Here is a 23353-nt window from a genome sequence, read left to right as displayed (position 1 = left end):
AGTTCTCCTGCGTTCCGCTACCACTGCCATACGGTGTACTTGGGTGTTTTGTTTTGTTTTGTTTTGTTTTTTGATTTTTGTTTTTTTAGAGAGTCAAAGACGCAGGAACGGCGATACTCATTCAGGTGATCTGTGCAGGCTTTGATTATTCGTAAGGGTGAAAATTTGTGTGAAAGTTCTAGATCCGTTTGACAAGAGTTATGGTGGGGCAAGGAGGGAAGAGAATTAATTCATCAACCATGCCTCTGACTTAGGTGATTATATAATGTAAGACAATGCACATAATTCACATTGTCCTTCAAATAAGATACCTTTAGGAGGGGTGACTGTCCGTTGTACCTCTTTTTGTGTCTTCTCCCCTTATAAAAACGTTTATGCGTTCCTCACTATGGTGGCATTCCCTGCCCCCTTGGGGACATTTCAGAACTAGATGATCGGAATACCTCTGTGCCTTTTTGTCCCTGAGCCTCATTCAGGGTCACAATCCAGAAACTTCCTTCCTTAGGACTGCCATTGTTCTCCAGTGCCTTTCTGCTGTGTGTCTTGAGAAAGTGCCCCAAGTTCCCCCATCTCCTACCTGACACCAAATCCTACGGCACTGTCCCCATGACAGCAGAGCCTTCGCCTTGCTCGACTCCTGCAACTCGTACATGTGTGCAAAGCCATTCAATCACATACCCCACACAAGGGACTCCTGCCTGCCCATTGGGGGGTGCCCACCAGCTGGTTGATGTATTACACGTAAGATAGAACCCTAGTCCTGTGGTTTCCTGTAACTAGATGAGAGTCTTGAAAGCTGCAGGGTCTCCGAGATATAGTGCCAGTTTTGTCCTAAATCAAATAGCATGTGCTCAGAGGAATGTGACAGGCTGTGGTGTTCCTTGCAGTTCTGCTGAGAAACAAATGAGATTTTGTTTTTCTTTGTTTTTATTTTATCTGTGTGTGTGTGTGTGTGTGTGTGTGTGTATACCAACGTACTTGTGTGGTGCCCATAGAGACCAGAAGAGGGCGCCAGACCCGCAGGAACTGGAGTTATAGGCAGCTGTGAGCCTAGAGGCAGGTGGTGGATACTGACTTGAAGTCTTCCGGAAGGGCAGTATGTGCTCCAATCGGCTGAGCTCTCTTTCCAGCTTGCTTGCTGAGATAGAGTCCCATTATGTAGACCAAGCTGGCCTCGATTGTGTCCTCCTCTGCCTCAGCATCCTTAATGCTGAGATTACAGACATGCACCTTCCCTTCTGGAGTACAAACCGCTGTTTTACATTGCTTCTGCCTTTCCCCCTTATTATTGCAAAAGTCCCTCTACCCCACACAAGTTGTTCTGTCTGTATTTGAGATCATCTGCTTGACTTTCCTTGGACGCTTGAGATATTGAGGTCAGGAGCACGATCATGTTCTGCTCCGTATTTCAGAGTTTTATAAATGTTTTCTGCAAAACTAAATGAAAAAATGAATAAAAGCCTAAGGAATAGTTAAGATGAAGTCAAATAAGATCAAATATTTGAAAAAATATTCCATTGTGTCCTTTGTATTTTGCATATGCGTGCATTAAAGCACTTTTCGTTTTATGAAACAATGGTGATAGTTTGAAGAACGTCTCCACACAGCACAATAAAAAAATCAACAACTGTAAGCAAACCTTAGAAGTTTTATGTTCCTAGTCCTAGGAAAGAAAGTACAAGAGAAGTGATGGGTTAAACCAGAGAGACCAGCGATAGCTATTGTACTAACTCACCAGAGATCCCCTATGGAGGGCAGGAAGGATTCCAGGGAGAGGGCTTTCTTCCAACTCTGACCGGTCATCTTGGCCACTCCCTATCCCCACAGTCCCAAATGCTGGCCACCACTATCTAAATTTTTATTGTTGCTCCATATTGAACAACTTTTACCTCCACTTCCAACTCCAAACTTACTGAGGAGCTAAATAGAGATCGGTCGAATGGAGAGAAGCCTGGCTGTTTGGGAAGGCAGGAGTTTTGGGATTGTTTCCCACTACCCTCCTCCCGTTTGCGCGCATGGGGCGGGGTGGGGGTGGGGATCCAGGTTTTTCGTTTGTTTAAGTTTTTATCTTTTGTTCTTTTGAAGTCATTCTTGTTTGTCATTGTGTTTTCCTTTGTCTTGAAGAAGGAAGCCTAAAATTCAGGCTTTAGTAAGAGGGGAGGGGACAGGAGCCTTTGCTCTGGGCCTTTCCCATCAGCCACTGCGTCTCCACGTGGATCCACATGGGATGATGTCATCTGGCTTGTGTCACTCTAGCTGAACTCGGCACCAGGAAAAGTCTGATATGCCTTGAGGCCGGGACTAGTGTAAACATGAAGTTGACATTTAAAAAAAAAAGTCACTGAAAGGATGGACTGACCAGTTTCTAGACAAATAAAGGAATCAGTGGCTAAACGTTCAGGCTGAGCAAGGTAAGCTTCATGTCATGTCTCTGGAGAGGAAGTGTCCCAAGACTCTCTTGACCGGGAGTTAGAGTTACACTGTGCAAACAGGTGCTGAACCACAGGCTCAATCCACCAAACAGGAAATCACCTTGCAGGGAAGTCACTGGGGAGAAATTGACTGGGACAAGGACGCAAACACAAGTCTGCAGGAAAATGAGAACACCGTCGTGGGGACTGGAAGGAACAATCTGTGTGCCCACTGGGGCTGGTTCACCATCAAAGACCCATACAGAAAAGGAGAACCTGTGTACAGCAGGGACAGAATTCCACAAGGGCTACAGCGTTTGGGAAACACCGCTTTTGATTCCTGCCCACCGTTTGCTCGTTTTTAAATTAGCGTACTGAGTGATAGGTTTCATTGTGTTGTTTCAAACTTAGCTTTGTTTGCAAAGCTGGTCCATCCTCCTGCCTCTCCGCCATCTCCCGGCTACACCCCCATCCTGCCCTTCTCCTGTTCAGTCCCCGGTAGCCCCTTTCTACTTTCAGATCATGGACTCTGTTATCCTTCTTCCTTAAAACCTCTTCTTCTCTTTTATGGCCCCTTTCTGGTCTCATACCTATATCTACACCCACTCCCACATAAGTACACATCTAAAAGATAAAACCTTGGACATGCCTATGAAAAGTTAATGCAGTATTTGTCTTTCTGAGTGAGTTGTTTACTTAATGTAATAGTTTCCAAATCCACCCATTTTTCTGCAAGTTCCATAATTCCATCTTTCTTTGCCCATGAGTAAAATTTTACTGTGAGTATGAATCTCATTCTCATTAGTCATTCATCTGTTGATGGACATCTAGTCCGAGTCCATTTTCTTATCGTGAACTGAGCATCTATGTATGTGGATGTGAGCGAATCTCTGCCTAACTTGCAGAGGTCTTTGGATATATGTCCAGGAGCAGTATAGTTGGGCTGTATGATAGCTCTATTTGTACTTTTTGGAGAAACCTTCATACTGATCTCCGTAGTGGACGCCCAGTATATACTCACACTAACAACAGATAAGAGCTCTTCTTTTCTTGTACCCTTTGCATTTATGTTCTTTTTGTTTTGTTTTTTGAGGCAGGGTTTCTCTACATAGCTTTAGAGCCTGTCTTGGAACTTGCTCTGTAGACCAGGCTTGCCTCGAACTCACAGAGATCTGCCTGTCCCTACCTCCTGAGTGCTGCCACCAGGCATTGAATTGGTGCTTTGAACAGCAATCGTTCTGACTCGGGTAAGTGGGAATCTCAACTGTAACGAGTCTTTCTCTGTCCTGCCAGCTCCCAAACGATGACACTGAAACACCTTATTAATTATGAATGTCGGCCTTAGCTTAGATTTGTTGCTAACTAGCTCTTATATCTTAAAGTAACCCATTTCTATTAATCTACATGCTGCCACATGGCTTGTGGCTTTTACCTCTCCCCCTGCATGTCCTGCTTCCTCTGAATGTCTGACAATTCCACCTTTCTTCTTCCCAGAGTTCTCTTTCTGCCCTGAAGTCCGCCTGTATCTCCTGCCAAATATTGGCCAATCGGCTTCTTATTACACCCATCACTGCAATACGTTTTCACACAGTGTATAGGAATATTCCACAACACTCAACCTGTGCTTTAATATTCATTTCTTTGATGGTTTAGGATGCCAAACAATTTATTGGCCATTCATGTTTCTTCTTTTGAGAAGTGTCTGTTTGGTTCATTAGCCCATTTGTTGACTAGCAGGGGTCATTGTCGGTTTAAATTTTTACAATCTTTGTATGCTCTACATGCAAAGACCTCTTTCCCTGATCTGTAATATAAACAGCAAGTATGTCCTTCTATTCTGTGGCCTACTGTTCACTCTGCTGATAGCTTCCTTTGCTGTGTAGAAACCTTAATTTAATTCTGTCTGGTTTGTTGATTCTTAGAATTATCCTCTGTTACTAGAGTCCTGTTCAAAAAGTTCTTGCCTATGGCTATGTCTGGAGGTGTCTTCTCTATGTTATCCTCGAATGGTTTCAGAATTTGGGATTTTAAATCAAGGGCTTTGATCCATTTGAGTTGATTTTTGTGCAAGGTGAGTGATGTGAACATAATTTTAGTCTTCTGCGGGTAGATGTCAAGTTTTGTCAACACCATTTGTTAACCAGGCTGTCTTTTTTTTTCAGTGTATTTTTTTTTAATTTTATATTTGGGGGTCACTGCAACATGAAGAGCTGTATTTTTTAAATATTTATTTATTTATTATGTATACAATATTCTGTCTGCGTGTATGCCTGCAGACCAGACCTCATTACAGATGGTTGTGAGCCACCATGTGGTTGCTGGGAAATGAACTCAGGACCTTTGGACGAGCAAGCAATGCTCTTAATGGCTGAGCTATCTCTCCAGCCCTCAGTGTATGTTTTTAATGCCTTTTTCAAAATGAATGGCCATAAGATACATGGGTTCACTTCTGGGTTTTCTCTAATGTTCTGTTGATCTACACCTCTCTTTTTGTTTGGGCATCATGCTTTCTTAGTCATTATGGCACTGTAGTGTAATTTGAGATTCGGTATTCTTAGTCACCATGGCACTGTAGTGTAATTTGAGATCCGGTATTCTTTGTCACTATGGCACTGTAGTGTAATTTGAGATCCGGTATTCTTAGTCCTATGGCTCTACAGTGTAATTTGAGATCCAGTATTCTTTGTCACTATAGCACTGTAGTGTAATTTGAGATCCGGTATTCTTAGTCCTATGGCTCTATAGTGTAATTTGAGATCCAGTATTCTTTGTCACTATGGCACTGTAGTGTAATTTGAGATTCGGTATTCTTTGTCACTTTAGTATAATTTGAGATCTGATATTCTTTGTCAGACACCTCCAGCTGTTCTCTTTCTGCACTGGATTGTTTTAGTTATCTGTGGTCTTTTGTTTTACCATTTTTACCATAACTTCTACCATTTTTTTCTAATTCTTCAAAGACTGTCATTGAAATTTTCATGGGTAGTCTATTGACTCTACAGATGACATATTGTTAATATAGCAATTTTCACCAAGTTAACTCTGCCTACCCAGAGTTAGGCATAAGACATAAGCATCTACCTTGTGTCTAGTGTCTTCTTCAATTTGTTTTTTGGTTTCTTACTTTTGGGAGGAGGAAGACTCTAGAAATACTTTATATTTAAGTTGTTTGAGAATTTCATGTACAAGTACTGCATTTACATCATTCCCAACCCTTCTTTTCCCTCTAAAATTACTCTCTTGTATACCCTCTCCCTCTCCCCCTCAATTTCACTATGTTTTTTGTTTGTTTGTTTTTCTCGAGAGAGGGTTTCTCTGTGTAACAGTCATGGCTCTCCTGGAACTAATTCTCTAGACCAGGCTGATCTCAAACTCACAGAGATGTGCCTGCCTCTGCCTCCACCTCCTGAGTGCTGGAATTAAATATGTGCATTGCCAGCACCTGGCTCATTACTTCTTCTTTAATTGGGGTGTGTGTGTGTGTGTGTGTGTGTGTGTGTGTGTGTGTGTGTGTGTTTAGAGTTGACTGCGTAGGAATGGATAATCTACCAGGGGTGCTCATCTCAGGAGAAGACTAATTCTTCTTTTGTCAGCAGAAATTAATTAGTTTGTCCATTAATTGTAGCTCTTCATCCAGAGGTGGGGCCTTGTAAGAGTTCATCCATTCATGGTGTCATTGTACTGGTCTTACTTAGGCGACTATATTTTAAAGGTTTCACGGGTTCAGCTTCCCTGTCATATGTAAGGACACTGCCTCATGGTAGACATTGTGATTCCTTGGCTCTTACAATCTTTCTGCCTCCTTTTCCGTAATGTTCCTGACCGTTAGATACAGGGATGGTGTTGTCGATAAATCAACTAGTGTGGGACACTGGACACAGTCAGTTGTTTTCTGCATTTTGACCAGTTGTGGCTTTATGTAATGGCCTCCATCTGCTGGGGAAAAGAGCTTCTTCCATGAGGGGTGAGGACTAGGCTTACCTGTGAGTATAAGGGTCAATATTTATAATGCAGTTGATAGAGCATCAGCAGTGAGTCCTCTGGGTCCATGACCAGGTAACTGTCTGTGTTTTCAGTGCCAAGCAAACATTCTCTCCCATTGAGTAGACCCTAAGTCCACTTAGATGCCTGTTATGTCCAATCAGATGCCCCAAGGATTAAGTACCATCTTGTACCCTTGGGGACATTTGCTGTGATTGTCATATTGTAACTTTGTGGCTGGGTAGAACTGTTGTTTTCTTTCTACCCTCACAGGTTGTATAGCACCTTCTAATGCTATGGAGCTAATCCTCAGGGAGATGGCTTTCAGAGCAGTTCCAATTCCAACTGGATTCCTCCAAGTCACCTGTCCAAAGTATGTGGTGTCTTCAGCACTAGAGTCTTACCTTCAAGTTCTGGGAGGCAGCCAAGGGCAACAGCAGTGGGCCATATTATTTGAGGAGTGTCTTCAAGTCCCCTGACCAGTGACTTGAAGGGAGGTTCCCCCATGCTAGGCACTGGGACTATTAGATAGTCAATGGCTCTTGGTGGTGGTAGTGGTGGGGGTTTCAACACAAACAGCATAATTTTCACTAAAACTACATTGCGTGCGTGTGTGTGTGTGTGTGTGTGTGTGTGTGTGTGTGTGTGTGTAAAGAGGTCTCTTATGTTCTTGTTTAGGTATTTTTAAGCTGTGGTGAATGGAATATTTTCTCACTTTTTGTCTTAGCAAGTTTGTTATTGACATACAGAAAAACTACCATTTTGTTGGTGATTTCGTTTCTTTCAGCTTTACTGATAAAGTGTTCTAAAAGCTTTCACCAAAGTACAAAACCGTATTGCTTCAGTAGAGATAATTTGACTTGCTTTTCTGGTTTGTACTCCTCGTTTTTGTCTTCCTCTTCTCTAGAAAAGACTTCAAGCACTATATTGAATAAGGGTGAAAACACTGGACACCAGTTTCAAGGTCTATATTTTAAAGAAAATTATCTGTTTTTTCCAGTTTAGTATAATTTTGTCCATTAATATTTTGTACTGCATTGGTGATTCTAAGTAATGCAGAAGTGATTCCAAGAATACATATGTGATGTGGGATTCCCCTCTGTATACTGTGATTACCATTAATGAATAAAGAAACTGTCTTGAGCCTGTGCCAAGAATAGAGGTGGGTGGGGAAAACTAAACTGAATGCTGGGAGAAAGGAGGTGGAGTTTAGAAAGAAGCCATGTAGTGCCGCCACAGACAGCCATGCTGAAACTTTGCTGGTAAGCCACTGCCATGTGGCAATACACAAATTAATGGAGATGGGTTAAATTAACATGTAAGAGTTAGCCAATAAGAAGCTAGAGCTAATGGGCCAAGCAGTGATTTAATTAATACAGTTTCTGTGTGGTTATTTCAGGAGTCTGAGCAGCGGGGGAAAGGAACAAACAGCCTCCCTTCTACATATAGAGATGCGCATGAGCTGTAGGAAAATGGTGTGGATCTTCTATATGGTGCTCAAGCATCTGCAGAATGTGGTACCCCTGGGGTCTGTGTATTCGTATCAAGGGTGCTGACACACAGCTGCAGCACACATTAAAACCTGGATGTCGTAGCCTCAGTTCTTCCTTTCTTGGAAATGAGCCAGGGCATGCTGGTTCATTGTGTACTGAGGCCAAGAAACCTTTGCTGTCCTCCTACAGTCTCCTAGACAGAACCTCTGCTTGTTGGAGGGAGGACTATCTCATTAACACATTATCTGGATGAACGGTCCTGCAGCAGCACATACCACTGGCAGATCTGGAGTCTGATAAGGGCTTGTTTCCTAGCCTGCAGAGAGCCACTCTCTTGTTGCATCCACAAAGGGGCAAGAGTGCAGAGAGGCAAGCCACATGTGAACCAAGGTCTCAAGGTCTTTTCTCATAAAGGCACAGATTTTATCCTGTGACCTAATTACTTCCCCCAAAGCTACGTTTCAGGCATCATTTGGGGGGGGGATTTGGTTTCAACCTGTGAAGAGCTGGAGTGAGGTGCGAGACATAAGCATCCAGTCCATAGAAATCACCTCCATTTCTCTTTCACTGTGAAAATGACATCAGTAGGTCATGAAAGTGCTTAGGGGCTGACATCACTTCAGTTATGGAGCTGATATTGTGGCAGGCACAGCCTGATTACAGACCGAGTCGGAGAATGGCGTGTAGATGGCGTGACTAATCTGAACTGATATATAAAGCACACACTAGATTTCAAAGACTAGATAAAAACAATATCAAATGTTTTCCTGATTTGTGTGTGTGTGTGTTTAAATGGGAGTATTTTTAGATACTTAAGATTGAATCGGCCAGGCGGTGGTAGTGCATATCTTTAATCCCAGCACTTGGAAGGCAGAGGCAGGCTGATCTCTGTGAGTCTGAGGCCAGCCTGGTCTACGGAGCTAGTTTCAGGACATCCAAGGCTACACAGAGAAATCCTGTCTCAACCCAACCCACCCCCAAATAAATTGCTTTTATAAAGTTAATTTCATTTATCCATTTTTGCCTTTTCAACCCAACTTTTAGCAGATATTTAAACAGGCATATATCTCATATCTTAACTTTATTGGATGTCCCTGAGCCAAGAACTACTAAGGTCTAGAGAAACCCTACATCCTGCATGCAGTTCAGTTGGAGGAAACTGAACTTCAAAAGGTTATGATCTGGGAGCAGAAAGAAGGGGAAAGGCGTTTTGGACACAGACAAGTAACCTGATTTCTTTTCTGACAAGATTCTTTATCACAAGCTTTAGGCCTATAATGGGCAGCTTCTGTTGGCTGTTTGGTTAGCTTAAGTTGCTGCTTATAAAGAAAGCACAAGACAAGTGCTTCATTCTTCACTTGCCAAAACTGAGAATACTTTGTTCCCTAGCACCTCTTAACGGTTGCACGCGTATCAGTTATTGGTTTAGATGTACTTGATGCATTTTTGGTCATTGTTACTTTTATTTTTCCTTAAGGTAAAAAAAAAAAAAAAAACCCATCCTTTGGGATTTGAAGGCCAGCTCAAGCTAGATTCTGATTTATTTTGACAGGTCTGTTTGTTTGTTTGCTTGTTGCTTTGATTTTTAAAAAGAAGTCTCCCATAGCCCAGGATGGCTTTGAAACACTATGTAGACAAGAGTAACCTGGAGCTACTGATGCTCCAAGTGTGTGAGCCTCCACACCTGGATGATCTCTTGCTTGCTTTCATGACAGTTGCTCTTGTTCTTAACCTGCCATCAGGCACGGGCTCAAGAAGGCCAAGTCAGAGTGAAAACTAGTTTTCAGAAAGCACCGTGCAAGAACTAGAGTTCCTCATTGCCCACGGTTGGTAACAACTTTTCCAAGCCCTCTCCATGGGAAGATCTAAGGATGCATTGTTTTGTGTACCAATATCATGACTTCCGAGTCAGCTCTAAGGGATGCAGTGTATCGTGGACCAATATTGTGACTTCCGAGTCAGATATAAGGGATGCAGTGTATCGTGGACCGATATTGTGACTTCCGAGTCAGCTCTAAGGGATGCATTGTATCGTGGACCAATATCGTGACGTCCGAGTCAGATTTGGAAACCTGAGTTTTCATTTGCTCTCACTGATATCCTATCTACCTCACCTTTCAGACTCCAAATCCCGGTTCTTAACAGGCTATGCTTGGCTACACATCCACTTTCTCCCACAGTGAGAAAGCGTCTGTTTTAAATAGGGATATTAATATTACCACAAACCATACAGCTCCTAGGAACAGTCTGTTTGTGTAGTTCCTTGTAAACGGAGCCTACTGTAGCACCACCCAGCTGCTGTGCCGAAGGTCACACGGCAAGTTCTTTTGGTGACGAGGCACTGTTAATGTGTTAGGCTCTTTGTGAAGTTTAAGAATTGATTCACTTTGTTAGGTTTTTTGTTTGTTTATTTGTTTGTTTGGTTTTGGTTTTTGTTTTGTTTTATCTGTAGAGCGTGTGGCAGTGAAGGTCTAACCATTAGGTTTCAAACCTTGGGACAAATGGCTGAGGTGCTGATTTAACATATCAAAGTGAATGCTGGCTACCAGGTTCGCCCAGCATCCCTCAGTCCCAACCTCTTACAGAGCCCTCCTGGTTGGCATCTCCTCCCCTAAACTTCTCCAGTCCAGGGGCTGGGCTGCTCTTCCCTATGTAATCCGATCATTTTGGTTACCTGGTCCCTTTTGTCTACTCTCTTTTGGGACTCCTGGCTATCGCCCCTGGTTCCCTTCTCTCCCCTCTCTCCCCCTCCCCCCCCTTCTCACATGGCACAGCTCAGTCTAGTGGTGTTCACTCTGGACTCTCCCAGGTGTCCCTGCCTCTGGCCATGCTCTCCCCTTTATCTACAATAAACCTTCTCCTCCACCACACCTAGGGGCAGTTGTGTCTTTTCCTTTTTATGTTTTCTTCATTCACTGCCTTCTGTTTCTGTCCTCTGCGCATTCTCCCGCTTCTTTTTCTTCATTGGTAGTAATGTATAAATTTATGACCTTCCATAAAAGTTTGTTTTTTAGTTAAAAATTTATTTTGGAATTGTACACATAAGCACTGTATTTACATCATCTCCACCCCCTCCAACTTTTCCCATGCCCCCCCATGCTTTTCAATTTCATGACCTCTTCTTTAATTATTATTATATATAAGTATACACACACACACATACACACACACACTCACACACACACATACACACACATACACACACACATACTCACACACACATACACACATACACACACACATACACACACACATACACACACATACACACACACACACACACACACACACACACACACACACACAAATACAACCTGCTGAGCCCAGTTAGTGTTGCTCATGTGTATGTGTTTAGGGCTGACCACTGGGAATTAGATAACCAGCCAGGGGGCTCCTCCCTTGGTAAGCATCCATCAATTGTCTGTATGTAGCTCCTTATCTAGGGATGTGGCCTTGTCAGGTTTACCCCATTCATGCTGGTTTATCAAATGGTCTTGTCATTGTGCCAGTTTTGAGATTTCAATGGTTTTCAAGGAATCACCCAGAAGATTCCCATTACCAGTTATCATTGAGATTATCTTTGCATCTTGTCCTCCAGGCCAGCTGCCGGTTGTACCGAGTTGTAACTCCTTGTACTCTTTGTTGTACTTGGGACTTGGTAGCTGGCCTGGAGGCTGAGCATGGAGGTTGGCTTGGAGGTTTACCACTTAGCATGGTAAGCTTCAGTTTTGAATGTGCAGTTAAAAGGACAAGCACTTCCTCCCCCACCCCCCATGAGAATGTGAAAGCCAGACTAGTGCAGGTAATCCTCTCTCTGTGACCGCTGAGGCAAGGATTCCCCAGCTACTTCAGATGCACGGTGTTACCTAGTGGAGTCATGGATTATGGAATTCTCAGAATTCTTTTTATGATATCAGTCTTTATTAGTGAGGTCTCTGAAATACGATAAACTTTGCATTTTCTCTAGGAGATACTAAGGCTGTAGCTATTTTTTATGTATCTTCTAGACATTGAACAATGAAAATATTTCCACTTACACCTAAATATAATAAGTGACTAGAAAGCAAAGTCATGGGGAAAACATAGAGTTTGGGAGCTGCGTCTTTATAAACCCTTTCATTACCCTCAAAAGCCTCTCTTTGTTTTATTAATCAAACAAATGTAAAGTTGACTGTTTTCTAACTTTTGTGTTCCAGTTTGGAATGCTTCCTACAGGTCCTCCCACTGCCCATAAGGCTTGGTTCCCAACGCTTCGCTCCCTCTGTGCGGCCCTGCCACTTGCCCGTGCCTGAACTTGGCTTCCAGTCCCTTTGTTCTTTCTCGCTATCAGTCCTGCTGAGCAGCACATCAATAGGCTTGGATGGTGTGGGTTTGTTTGGGGTTTTGCACTTTGTTTTATCTTCACTGTTGCGATGGTCTCTTCTGAGAGCGTATTTTAAACATCTGAAACAATATGCAAAGAGTTACCGCCCTGTCCCCAGCTGTGGTCTCAGCTGGCTGCTTTCGGTATCTTTTCTACATCCTCCCTGGCTGACTTCAGTCCAAAAGACCTGGAGGGACATGTGACACCTTGAAATCTCTTTGCTGTTGGAAGATGCCCGTGTTTCTGTCTCCTTTTCAAAGAGAGCTAACGCCTTGATGTTAATATTATTATGGGTTGTGGTGCAGCAGCATCCCAGAGTATGTTGGCTGGCTCTTCTTGCATTGTTTAGCTCAGGGCCTAACAGAAGTTCCATGTGTACACAGTAGAATTGTGGTGCAGCAATGGCTGCAGGGCAGAGCCGACGACCTGCCTGAGAGAGAGCTTCTGCACAGAGAAGTGTCACCCGTCTCCCGGGACCGCCAGAACGGAATGCAGAATCAGTCATCCATTTAACCAGATCTATAAAAGCATTTTTGATAAACGTTATAGTTTTTGTTGGAATTTTTGAAAATGGAAAAATTTAAAGTTTTTCTTAATGAATTACTTGGCTATTTAATGGGTAGGGGAGGCAAAATGGGAATATATTTTACTTAAAAATTAGAGTCAGTAGTAAGAACATCGAATTCTATTAAGTCCTCCATGTAAAATCCTTTGGCTTAGGTAAGCCGGTTTCTAGGAATGTGTATAAAACTTACTCACACAAAAGCAATAGATCTGTATTTTCAGTGTTTGGCACTGGTGAGACGGCTCAGTAAGTAAAGGCTCTTGTGTTGAGCATGAGAACCTGTGATCAGTTCTGGGGACCCACATGGTAGAAGGAGAGAATCTACTCTCCAAGGTGGTCCCTGACCTCCACACACTCTCTACAACCTGTGCATGCCCAAACCACCAAACAAATAAATCAATGTACTCAGCAATGTAAAGATAGTATTTCATATCTGAGGAAGTAAAACTGAACGGCAGTCTTATGCAGCAGATTTGCATTATTTTTAAAAGCTAACTGGCCTCTAGCAGCGCTTAAATACAGTCTCCATCCTTGAAAGGCTTTTAAAAGCGGGAGGATTGCTACAAATTCAAAGCCTGCCTCAGCGACAGATTGTGTTCTAGCCCAGCCAGGGGTACAGAGCGAGGCCCTGTCTCAAAAGTCCAGGCAAACAACAAACTGTTAGGGATAAGATGAACAAAGGAATTATTTGCTGAAGTTTTTACCCCTTCAATCTGTTTGCGTGATAACAGAGACAAAGAAACAGATCCTATTAGGAGGAAGGACGTGGAGATTCTGATCTTGTACAAGATTGAACAGGGCCTTTTCAGATGACTGTTTAACAAGCGTGGAGCTGGAGTGGAGCTGGCTTCTATTGCAAATGTGGCCCGAGGATGCTGAAAACAATCTGTCTTTACTGATAAGAAAGCTATAGTGATTCACTTCCGTGTCCCGGCTGCCAGAACGGGGACATTTCCTTTCTCTTTAGATGACCGAAAAGCTTTTTTAGCAGCTAATACTCAGACCACCATTTTCAAGAGCTCTCTTTCGGACCCCCCCATCCCCCACTTCCCCCCAGTCCCCCCCACCCCAACCCCCGCTCTCTATAGTTAGCCTCTAACTCTATATAGGCTGGTCAGAAGTGACAGCATATGCTTAGGAGAGAATTGCCATAGCAAGTGGTACGGATCGCCTATGGTTTGAGAAAATGCCAAGTGCTTTGGTAAAACATTTTATTTCTAAAAATGGTTGATGATGAGATTATCTAGCATTATTTAGTGAATAAAAGCCGTCTCTAGCTATGGGAACTTGCAGTTTGTATCCCCGACCTGCAAGAATAAAAATGAGTCAGGCGGTGGTGATGCTCGCCTTTAATCCCAGCCCTTGGGAGACAGACACAGGGGGATCTCAGTGAGTTCGAGGCCAGCCTGGTCTACAAAGTGAGCTTCAGGACAGCCAGGACTGTTACACAGAGAAACCCTGTCTGGACAACAACAACAAAAATAAAATAACATAAAAATGAAAGACAGAACGCATGCATTCTTCCTAGTTTCTTTCTCACTGACATCTGTTAATAACCTGCAGTGATGTGTTGCCCGGTTGATGGCCAATATTGCCACATCACTGCACTTGCTGTCCACCGATCCATGGCTTACATCAGTGTCCCTCCTATCAGTCCGAAATGTCATGATCCACTGCTGTGTTATCACACACAATTCTTTTTTCTCCTAAAAAATATCCCCTGTGTCTTGACAATTATAGCTTTCTTTTCTTCCTTCAAACTCCTGGAATACTGGCATATTTCCCCCAAATATCTCTAAAGTTTAACAACCCCAGAGCATCATTTTGAAAGGAGGGCCAAACACATCACCTCAAAATACGCATCTTCGGCATGCTGTCCCTTTCTTTTCAGCTAGAGGCCCTTGAGAAAGAGCAGATGCAAGATCACCTGAACTCTGAACCTTCATTCTATTTTGTCAAAGCAGGAAATGAAATCCCACGGGAGATGTACCCTCCTCGTATTTAAAATAGTGCCTTTATTATCAAGGATGGAAGGTGAAGCAGGAAGAATTTTGTACAAACATTGTAGACAAACCCTTGCTTCCTATCCACTAGTTTGCTGGAACGACTAGCTACCCAAACCCAATCAGTTTCAGTTTACCTATTCACTTAGCTGGAAGTGTGTCTTCAGAACTTCGTGTATTCATGGGGTCCTTCATACATCACTGAATGCAATTGACATTGTGTGCTTTTCTACTATTAATCTATATACATCCATTTAATTCTTGAACCCACCCAGGACCCCAAAATGTCCAAGGTAGACTTTGACATCTGCAGTTGCAACCACTCAATGTATAGGCTTCCAGACTCACTTCCTTCACTCGGCAGCATGCATTGAGGGTTTCCCCATGTCTTTCTTGGCTTTCTCATGCTAAGCAATACTCTGTTATCTAGATAAACCACACTCCATTTATCTGTGGTCTCATTGAAGGGCATGTTGATTGCTCCCAATTTGGATCAATTATGAATAAAGTGGTTGTAAATATTTGGGTAGATCTAAGTGTTCTGCTCAGTTTGTTTTGCTTTTGTTGTTGTTATTTGGAGACGGGGGTTTCTCTGTGTAGCCCTGGCTGCCTTGGAATTCACTCTATAAACCAGGCTGGCCTTGAACTTGGAGATCCACCAGCCTCTGCCTCCCAAGTGCTGGGATTAAAGGCGGACACCACCAGCTGGCCAGTTCATTTTTTTAAATACGTGGACGTGTGAGCTGGATCAGCCAGACTATATTTAGCTTTGAAAAATCTGTGAACATCATCTTCCAAAGTGATCATTTTGTGCTCCCCGCAGTGTAGAACAAGAGCCCTCAGTGCCTCACACCTTCAGGACGTTTGCGGCCAGTGTTGTGAAGTCCAGTTCTCCCATAGATGTGCGGTGCTGCCCGTCATTTCCATCGGCAGCTAATTCAGAACATGAGCTGTTGAGCAGTTTCTAAGCCTGGCTACTAAATGGTTAACATCTTTGGTGAGGTGATGCTTAGACCTTTCGACTATTTTTGAACTGAAATTTTCAATATTGTTGAGCTTTATTTTGTGAATGATAGACCCCAATCCTTTGATAAACACGTGTTTTATAATATTTTCTTCCTATTTGTCATTTTATGTTCTCAACACTGTCATCTGTAGGGCATACATTTTAAATTTTAATGGTGTACCATTTATCAACCTTTTTTTTGCCAAGTATCCTACTTTCGTTGTCATATCTAAAAAGTTGTCAACAAAGCAAAAAACACCTAGATTTTATCCTATGTTATCTTCTGGAAGTTTTATAATTTTGTATTTTACATTTAGCTATGTGACCCAAGTGACTTAATTCTTATGAAAGATATTATAAGGGCTCTGTCTAGAGTAGTGGTTGTCAAGCTGTGGGTCAAACCCCTTGGGGCTGAACGACCCTTTCCCAGGGATCGCCTAAGACCACCAGAAAACACAGATATATTATGATTTATAACATTAACAAAATACAGTTCTGCAGTGTCAGTGAAATGATTTTATTGGGGGTCATCACAACATGAGGAACGGTATTAAAGTGTCACAGTTTTCGGAAGGTTGAGAAACACTGCTCTGGATTACCTGGCCCACATTGCCCAGTTGTTCCAACACTGTTTACTGCAAAAAATACTGAACCAGCACTTGCTGCTTGGGGTCTTCCTCACCATCCCCAGCCTCCTCTTCTGCTGCGCTACCTCTGAGCACCAATACTCTCTAGTTTCTCTTTTTCCCTTTTGTGTCTTATGTCTGTATATTGCTCATCCTTCTTGGCTTTTAAACTTTTCCTTAGCAAGGTCAGCCATGGAGGTGCCCCCTCTTCTCTGGGTGTGCTTTCCAGTGGGTGAGGCTTTCTTAGAGATCTTCTATCTTGCTCATCCCAGGAGATAAATGTCGCTTCTTTTCTTTTTCCTTTTTTTCCTTTTCTCTTTTTTGGTTTTTCGAGACAGGGCTTTTCTGTAGCTTTTGAAGCTTGTCCTGGAACTTTATCTGTAGACCGGGCTGGCCTCGAACTCACAGAGGTCTGCCTGCCTCTGCCTCCCGAGTGCTGGGATTAAAGGCGTGAGCCAGCGCTACTTGGCTGTTCCTTCTTCATTCACAGTCATGGTGAATGGCTCTCTTACAACAGAGCGGGTCTCCCAGTTGTTGAGATTTGCTAGCAGAGTTTCAATCACACCGGTGACAGGGGAAGGAAATTACCTTTCCTTTTCAGTCAGGAAGTGTCTGTGTTGATTTCATGCATGGGTACTTCTTCAATTTGGTTATCTATTAGGTATGCTTAGCTTCAGAAATGTCATTGGACTTGCATTTGAGGCTTTTCTCTCTTCTTTTTTTTTAAAAAAAAAAACCATGAATTTATTTATGTCTTTTAATGATATACTCTGTTTGCATGTTCACCTACACGCCTAAGAAGACATCAGATCCCTTTTATAGATGATATACCGTGTGGTTGTTGGGAATTGAACTCAGAACCTCTGGAAGAGCAATCAGTATTCTTAAGTATTGAGCCATCTCTCCAGCCCCACCATTTCTCTGTTCTTACTAAAACCATCCTTTAAAACCTTTAGAAAGAGGATTTAGCCTAAGGGCTCAAAGGACATTTTAAGTCATCCAATCTCTTCCCATTTGACATGGACAAAGACTAAAGCAAGCAAGATACTAATAACTTCTTATCCAAAATGAACTGCTATCTGTGGTGACTCATGTCTGCAATCCCGGCCCGTGGAGAGCTGAGGTAAGAACTGAGGCTACTTGGGGCTTCATATAGACACCACCCCCTCCAAAAACGAAAAAGAAAATCACGTAACTAGTTTGAATCCAAGAGTGTAACTCGAATTCTTGAGAGCATTTCTTCAGCGTCTTTCCACAGAATCTTCCCACCTCCCAGAAGAGCGCAGCTGCTACACTGATCGTTAACAACGAAAATAACTTCGAAATACCACGGTCAGGCTTTCCTCCGCATCCCTTCATTACGCAACTTAAAAGCCTTGTGTCTGACTTCCTGGCATTCACTGGAACCTGAAGCGAGAGGCTTTGGGCTATTGTTTTCCCTCCTGGATTGTTTGGACACCTCTACAAGCAGGGTAGACACTAATTCAAACTGTACAAAAGACAGATTTTTTTCAGTGTTTCAGAGAACCGTGGCCGGCGTCATCTGCGACCTTCTGCTGCCTCCTATAGAGCTTAGAAGGCCAGTTTCCAGCCATTCCAGGCTTTCCCCTCCCGTGAAGGCCTGTGAGGTTTGTTGTAGGCATGTGCGTTCAGTCTGTGATTTCAGCATGATTGCTATTCCTAAGAACTAGTATTTCTAGATCCTCACTGAGCAGCTATGAAGACAACCATAACAAAAAGGACTAACCCAGTGTTTCCATCCCTGTAGATGAGCTTCCTTGCGGACAGTGCCCCTCAAGTCTATTTTGATTGACTTCCTGGCTGGGAACATTTTATGGGCGCTGATATGGGAATGTCACAATTTTATTTTACTCTTCTCCACCACTTGTTAAAAGAAGCACATGTTTGTCTTCCCTCTGCTTCCACAGTATCACTACCAAAAGGGAAGAATTACAGGTTTCAGAAGAAAAGCACTGTTTATTTGGGTAACAAAGGGCCGCGCTTGAGGGATAAAGAGAGCTAAACAGTGGGCAGTCCAGGCATACAGAAGTTTGGAGAGATTTATAGATAGAGGAGTTCCAAAGAATCTGTGAGGTGTCAGGGGAATGACATGGGAGAAAGGTGACAAGGGAGAGAGCACGATTCTTAGCTGAAAGAAAAGAACCAACTGGCTAGCACAGCAGAGAGATTAGTAGGAAGGGTGGACCAGGGCAATGGCTCAGTCTCCAAAGCATTCGTCATACAAACATGAGGTCCTGAGTTCAGACACCTAGCCCCAATGTGAAGGATGGGGGTAGCAGGAAGTATCTGAAAGCCCAGGGCCCAGAGGGAGAAGAGACAAGCAAATCCCAGGCTCACTGGCCAGCCATTCTTTCCGATTGTTGGGCTCCAGGTATAGAGAAAAAAAAGCCATCTCAAAAAAGAAGGTGGAGAGTGACAGGGGAAGACATTCAATGTTGACCTTTGGCCTCCATACCCATGTGTGAGCCCACATGCATACACACACACACACGATATTGAATAGGTCATGAACCTGAGTTCATTTGACATTATTTGAGACCAAAAAAGACTAAGCTTCAAGATATTACAGCAACCACCATGAAGAAGAATAGTGGTTTAAGTGGGAAGCTCGGCTTGGCAAGGCCTTCCCTGTTATTAGAGGCTGTCACCGCAATGCACTCTGTTGCTGTCATTGTCACCAGCACACTATAAACTCTCTCTTCATCATGGTATCATTCGCTCAGAGTTAAAGTACCAAGCAGATGCATCTGGCTACTGAGCATGGGCCATGCATCTGCTCTTTTGACAACCTAGGTACCCTAGGCAACCCACAAAATCCATACGACATTGTGCCATCAAAACACTCAGTGGTTTGGGATGCTGTATTGGCTTGAAACCGGCTCTACCACAAGTCCTCGTGGATCATGTTCAGGCTAGAACATTTGCTGGACTGTGCGGACCCAGCACAGAGAGAGATTCAGATGGCAAGGAAGGGAGCTGAGGTGCCACAACCTTATCTATGACCAACTAAAGACATGGCTGTCATCTGATAGTAAGAGAAGAAACCAAGGATGATGTGTCACTTCTGCCCCAATGTCGCCGCATAGTGAGAAGTGATTTATGCTCTTCAATGTGGCCTTTCTAAGGTCCCTTCTGAAGAGGAAGCTACTTGTAGGTGGTCAGTTCCATATGATTTAGAAAGATGTCAATTTCCATAGTAATATTCACATTTACAAATACTTACTGGAAGTTATGAATGACATCCATCGAGCAGTTCTACTATAGAATAAAAAGGTGATAAACATCAGCATCTCACTCTCACAATCATAGCAATAATTTTCTAGCAGGTCCTGTTTTCAGAGCATCAATTAAGTAGGCCTTCAAATAGTTCTAGAAGGAATTTGTCTATAATGCAATCAGTCAGTATAGAAAAAAAAATCGGAGGATAGATCCCTGGGTTTGGTCTCAAACCATAAAATAGTTATTTTTACCTCTTTATCGCTGTCACAAGACCAAAGCGAAGAAAGGAGCAGGGAAAATGAAGATGCGAAAAAGCCATGTGCAGATGAACAAATTTAGCTCGGTGAGAGGATGTCCAGCCAGGATGGGCTGCTGGCTCTCAAGCAGAAATGGAGCTTGGAGATGCCAAAAGCAGCAGGAAGCCATTGGAGCTGAGAAACTCATGAGAACCTGCGAGTGAGCCTGGCAGGGACAGAGAGGTGTAGCTCTTGGAGTGGGAGGGGCAGGTGGCCCATGACAGGTTTCAGTCTTCTGGACATAATTTCTTTGATACCAGTTTCTAGAAAAATACCCAGACACCATTTCCCAAGTATGCTCCATAGAACAACAGTTCTAGTGTTGCACGCAAAGAAGGTACCAAGTACAGGGCAACTTAGCTCCATACTGACCACCAAGCATCCATGTTTTGCTTGGGGCATTCTCTGTCGTGTAGTAGGGACCTGCGGGCAGGACTGCTTTTCGCCTCACCCGGCTCCCGCACGACTAGCTTAGTCCCAGAAATAACAACACACAAATTGTATTCATTTAAGCACTGCCTGGCCCATTATCTCTCGAGAGTTAGTTACTGACTAACTCTCATATCTTGATATTAACCCATTTCTAATAATCTGTGTAGCACCACAAGGTGGTGGCTTACCGGAAAAGATTCAGCATGTCTGACCTGGTGGCTGGCTCCATGGCGTCTGCCTCATAGCCCTCTTCCCAGCATTCTGTTCTGTTTACTCCGCCTACCTAATTTTCTGTTCTATCAAAGGGCCAAGGCAGTCTCTTTATTGACCAATGAAAATAACACAATAGACAGATAACCCTCCTCCATCACTGTCGGCAGACCCATCTAGAGGAAAATGCCCTTCCTCTGCATGAATGGAAGACAGGTACCCGACTTCTCATGGCCCCCTTGCCATCCTGCTAGGCTCTTTTTGCATGTGCCCACCCTTGGTGCTGCCAGCCAGCTCTGCCCTGCCCACTCTTCCACTTGAGAACTGAGACTGCTACAAACCATCTCTTGAGCAGCAGCAGAGCCAACAGTGGTTCTCCAGAGGGGTCGGTGGCTACAGGACAGTGACATTTGAAACCTTTCAAAGTCTTTTAATTCTTCTTAGGATAATGCCCCAACCTTCTTAACAGGATGGACCCCATTAGTACCAACTGTGACAGCCCTGCTTGCATCTCAAGCCCCAGACAACTGAATTTGCTTTTAATTCTTCTGCTTCTCACTCTCCCTTTTCTCCCCCCTTACCTCTATCAACAATGGCATTCCCCCCCTTTTTTTGGCCATTTTTTCCTGCTCTGCTCCCTCCCTACTTTTCTGACTTTTAGAAAATATCCTTCCCAAAGTCCCTTCCATACTCTTCCCTAGCTACCTCCAAGTAAATTAAGTGACTTGTTGAATTAACACTCCACATACAAACCACCCGTCTTCACGAAGAGGGTCACTATGTCTGCACTGCTATCCAAACAATGCCTCACACAGAAAGGAATCAAATATTTACAGAATGAACTAAGACAATCCCAAAGCTGCCAGCTTGCCTGTGTTGTGCAGTATTCCTGGCCTGCCCACAGTCCCACATCTCTTTAATAGCTTCCCTGAGTGTGCGGAACTGAAGCTTCTAATATAACATTTTGACCATAAATCAAATGATGAAGGCTTATAGAAATGTTTTCCTATCTAGGTTATTGATGGCATAGTGAAACCAGAATGACATGGTTTATACAGCAGTCTTCCTAGAGACGAGCTCTGGATCGAAAACATTAAGAATTTGAAAGTGGAAGAAGTGGGCCCCAAGGGATAAACTGCTCTTTTCAATGAGATGAATGAGTTGTTCCTAGAAGCCAGGCCATAGACGGAAACTGCGATCCTCTGTGGGATGGCTCTTTCTCCTTTGTAATTTGGGCTTGTAAGCCTGTCTCCACTCGGCAACAGATAGTCACTAGTGACTGACTGATGGCCCAGGGCTGCTCTGCCGTCTGAGCCCAAGCATCAGTGGAGTGTCTCTGCCTCCTCCTCCTCTTCCTCCTGCTCCTCCTCCTCCTTCTTCCTCCCTGGGTGTCCTATGGGTCAGACATACTGCCTCACCATCTGACATGCGATTGGTGACCCTACCCAGGGAAGTAAAGGGTCTGGCTGTCGTGGTTCTCATGCTATATTTGAGGAGTCTAAGGCCCACCCAGAAATTTGAGAGCAATTTGTTCAAGGCCACACAGATGTTAGTGCCATAAAAATAAATACAAAAGTAAAACCCTGCTCTCCGCATCTTTCTTCACTGAGCCCGAAGAGTGGAAAAGATAGTGGTCCAAAACTGAATTGGGCTGGCAGACTTTTAACAAGTCCTATATAACCGTCACAGGGGTCGGTTTGATACTGAAGCACGCTGTGACTGAGGCAGTGGGTCCAACCACAGGTAAGGGAAGCATGGCAAGGACACCCTCAGAAGGTGGTGCTTTACTCTCTAGGGGAACAGGACTTGGGCCTGAAGGCTGCATTACTTGGAGTTAGCCTTCTCACACGAATCACATACGAACTCTCTCGGGGGTCTTGTCTTCATCATCCCGCTGTGACACTCCAAGAGTGTTGGTCATGTTGCTGGGCAAGCTGAGACCCAAAACAGGACTAGAGAGGTTATCGAAGCCGATGGCTGTTTCCAATTCACCGGATCCAAATTAGAAATGGTTTAGTGCTCGGTCAAAGGACACAAGGAAGGAAAGGAAACACTTGACAGATTGCCACTTCTTCTATGAGTTAGTTTGTAGCTCTTGATTGATCATCTTTAAGCTTCCTGTTTCTTTTCTCTAGGCATCTACAGCAAACAGCTTAGGTAAAGCTCACAAACCAAGGAAGGGTAAGGTCACATATACTATCTACCTGGCTGTGTCTGCCCAGGGCTCCTTCAGGTCTGGGGTCCATTTTAATTTCTTACAACAACGGATGAGGACAAGCTGACAGTGAGGACTAAAGGTCGAGTCCGGAGGAATGACTTGCTGCTTTTAAATTCTATGAATCTAAAGTGCTGGGTTGATCCGTTGTTCCAGAAAATTATCTTGTGATCTCATGGCCCAGGAACCTGTGAGCCTGAACTTATTTGAAAATAGATCTTGGCCTGTGTGGTGAGTTAAGATGATGTCATTAGGATGGGACCTACCCCAGGATGGCTGGGACCCCTAGAGAAGAGGAAAATGTGAATAGAAAGCAAAACAGTTTGTGAAGGTACGGAGGCGTGTGGAGTCTGCCAGCTGAGGGGAGGGGTGCAGGAAGATCACTGGGCTGCAAACGAAAGATGACAAAGAAGGACTCTACCTGCCTCTCAGAGGGAGCACGGCCCTGTTGCCTCCTTAACTTCAGTCTTCAGGTCCCCGGAAATGGGAAAGAATAAATCCCTATTACCTGA

The 23353-nt window shown here is 43.7% G+C and overlaps 1 protein-coding gene across 2 annotated transcripts in view; it reads left to right on the top strand.

Moving 5' to 3' along the window:
- Positions 1 to 23353, top strand: part of Sidt1 (SID1 transmembrane family member 1) — a 91996-nt gene that overhangs the window by 1260 nt on the left and 67383 nt on the right. The gene's annotated exons all lie outside the window — the stretch shown is intronic.

The sequence above is a fragment of the Myodes glareolus genome, chromosome 2 (genome assembly GCF_982192425.1).
Source record: "Myodes glareolus chromosome 2, mMyoGla1.1, whole genome shotgun sequence".
Lineage (NCBI taxonomy): Eukaryota > Metazoa > Chordata > Mammalia > Rodentia > Cricetidae > Myodes > Myodes glareolus.
This window is presented reverse-complemented; position numbering and strand designations above follow the sequence as displayed.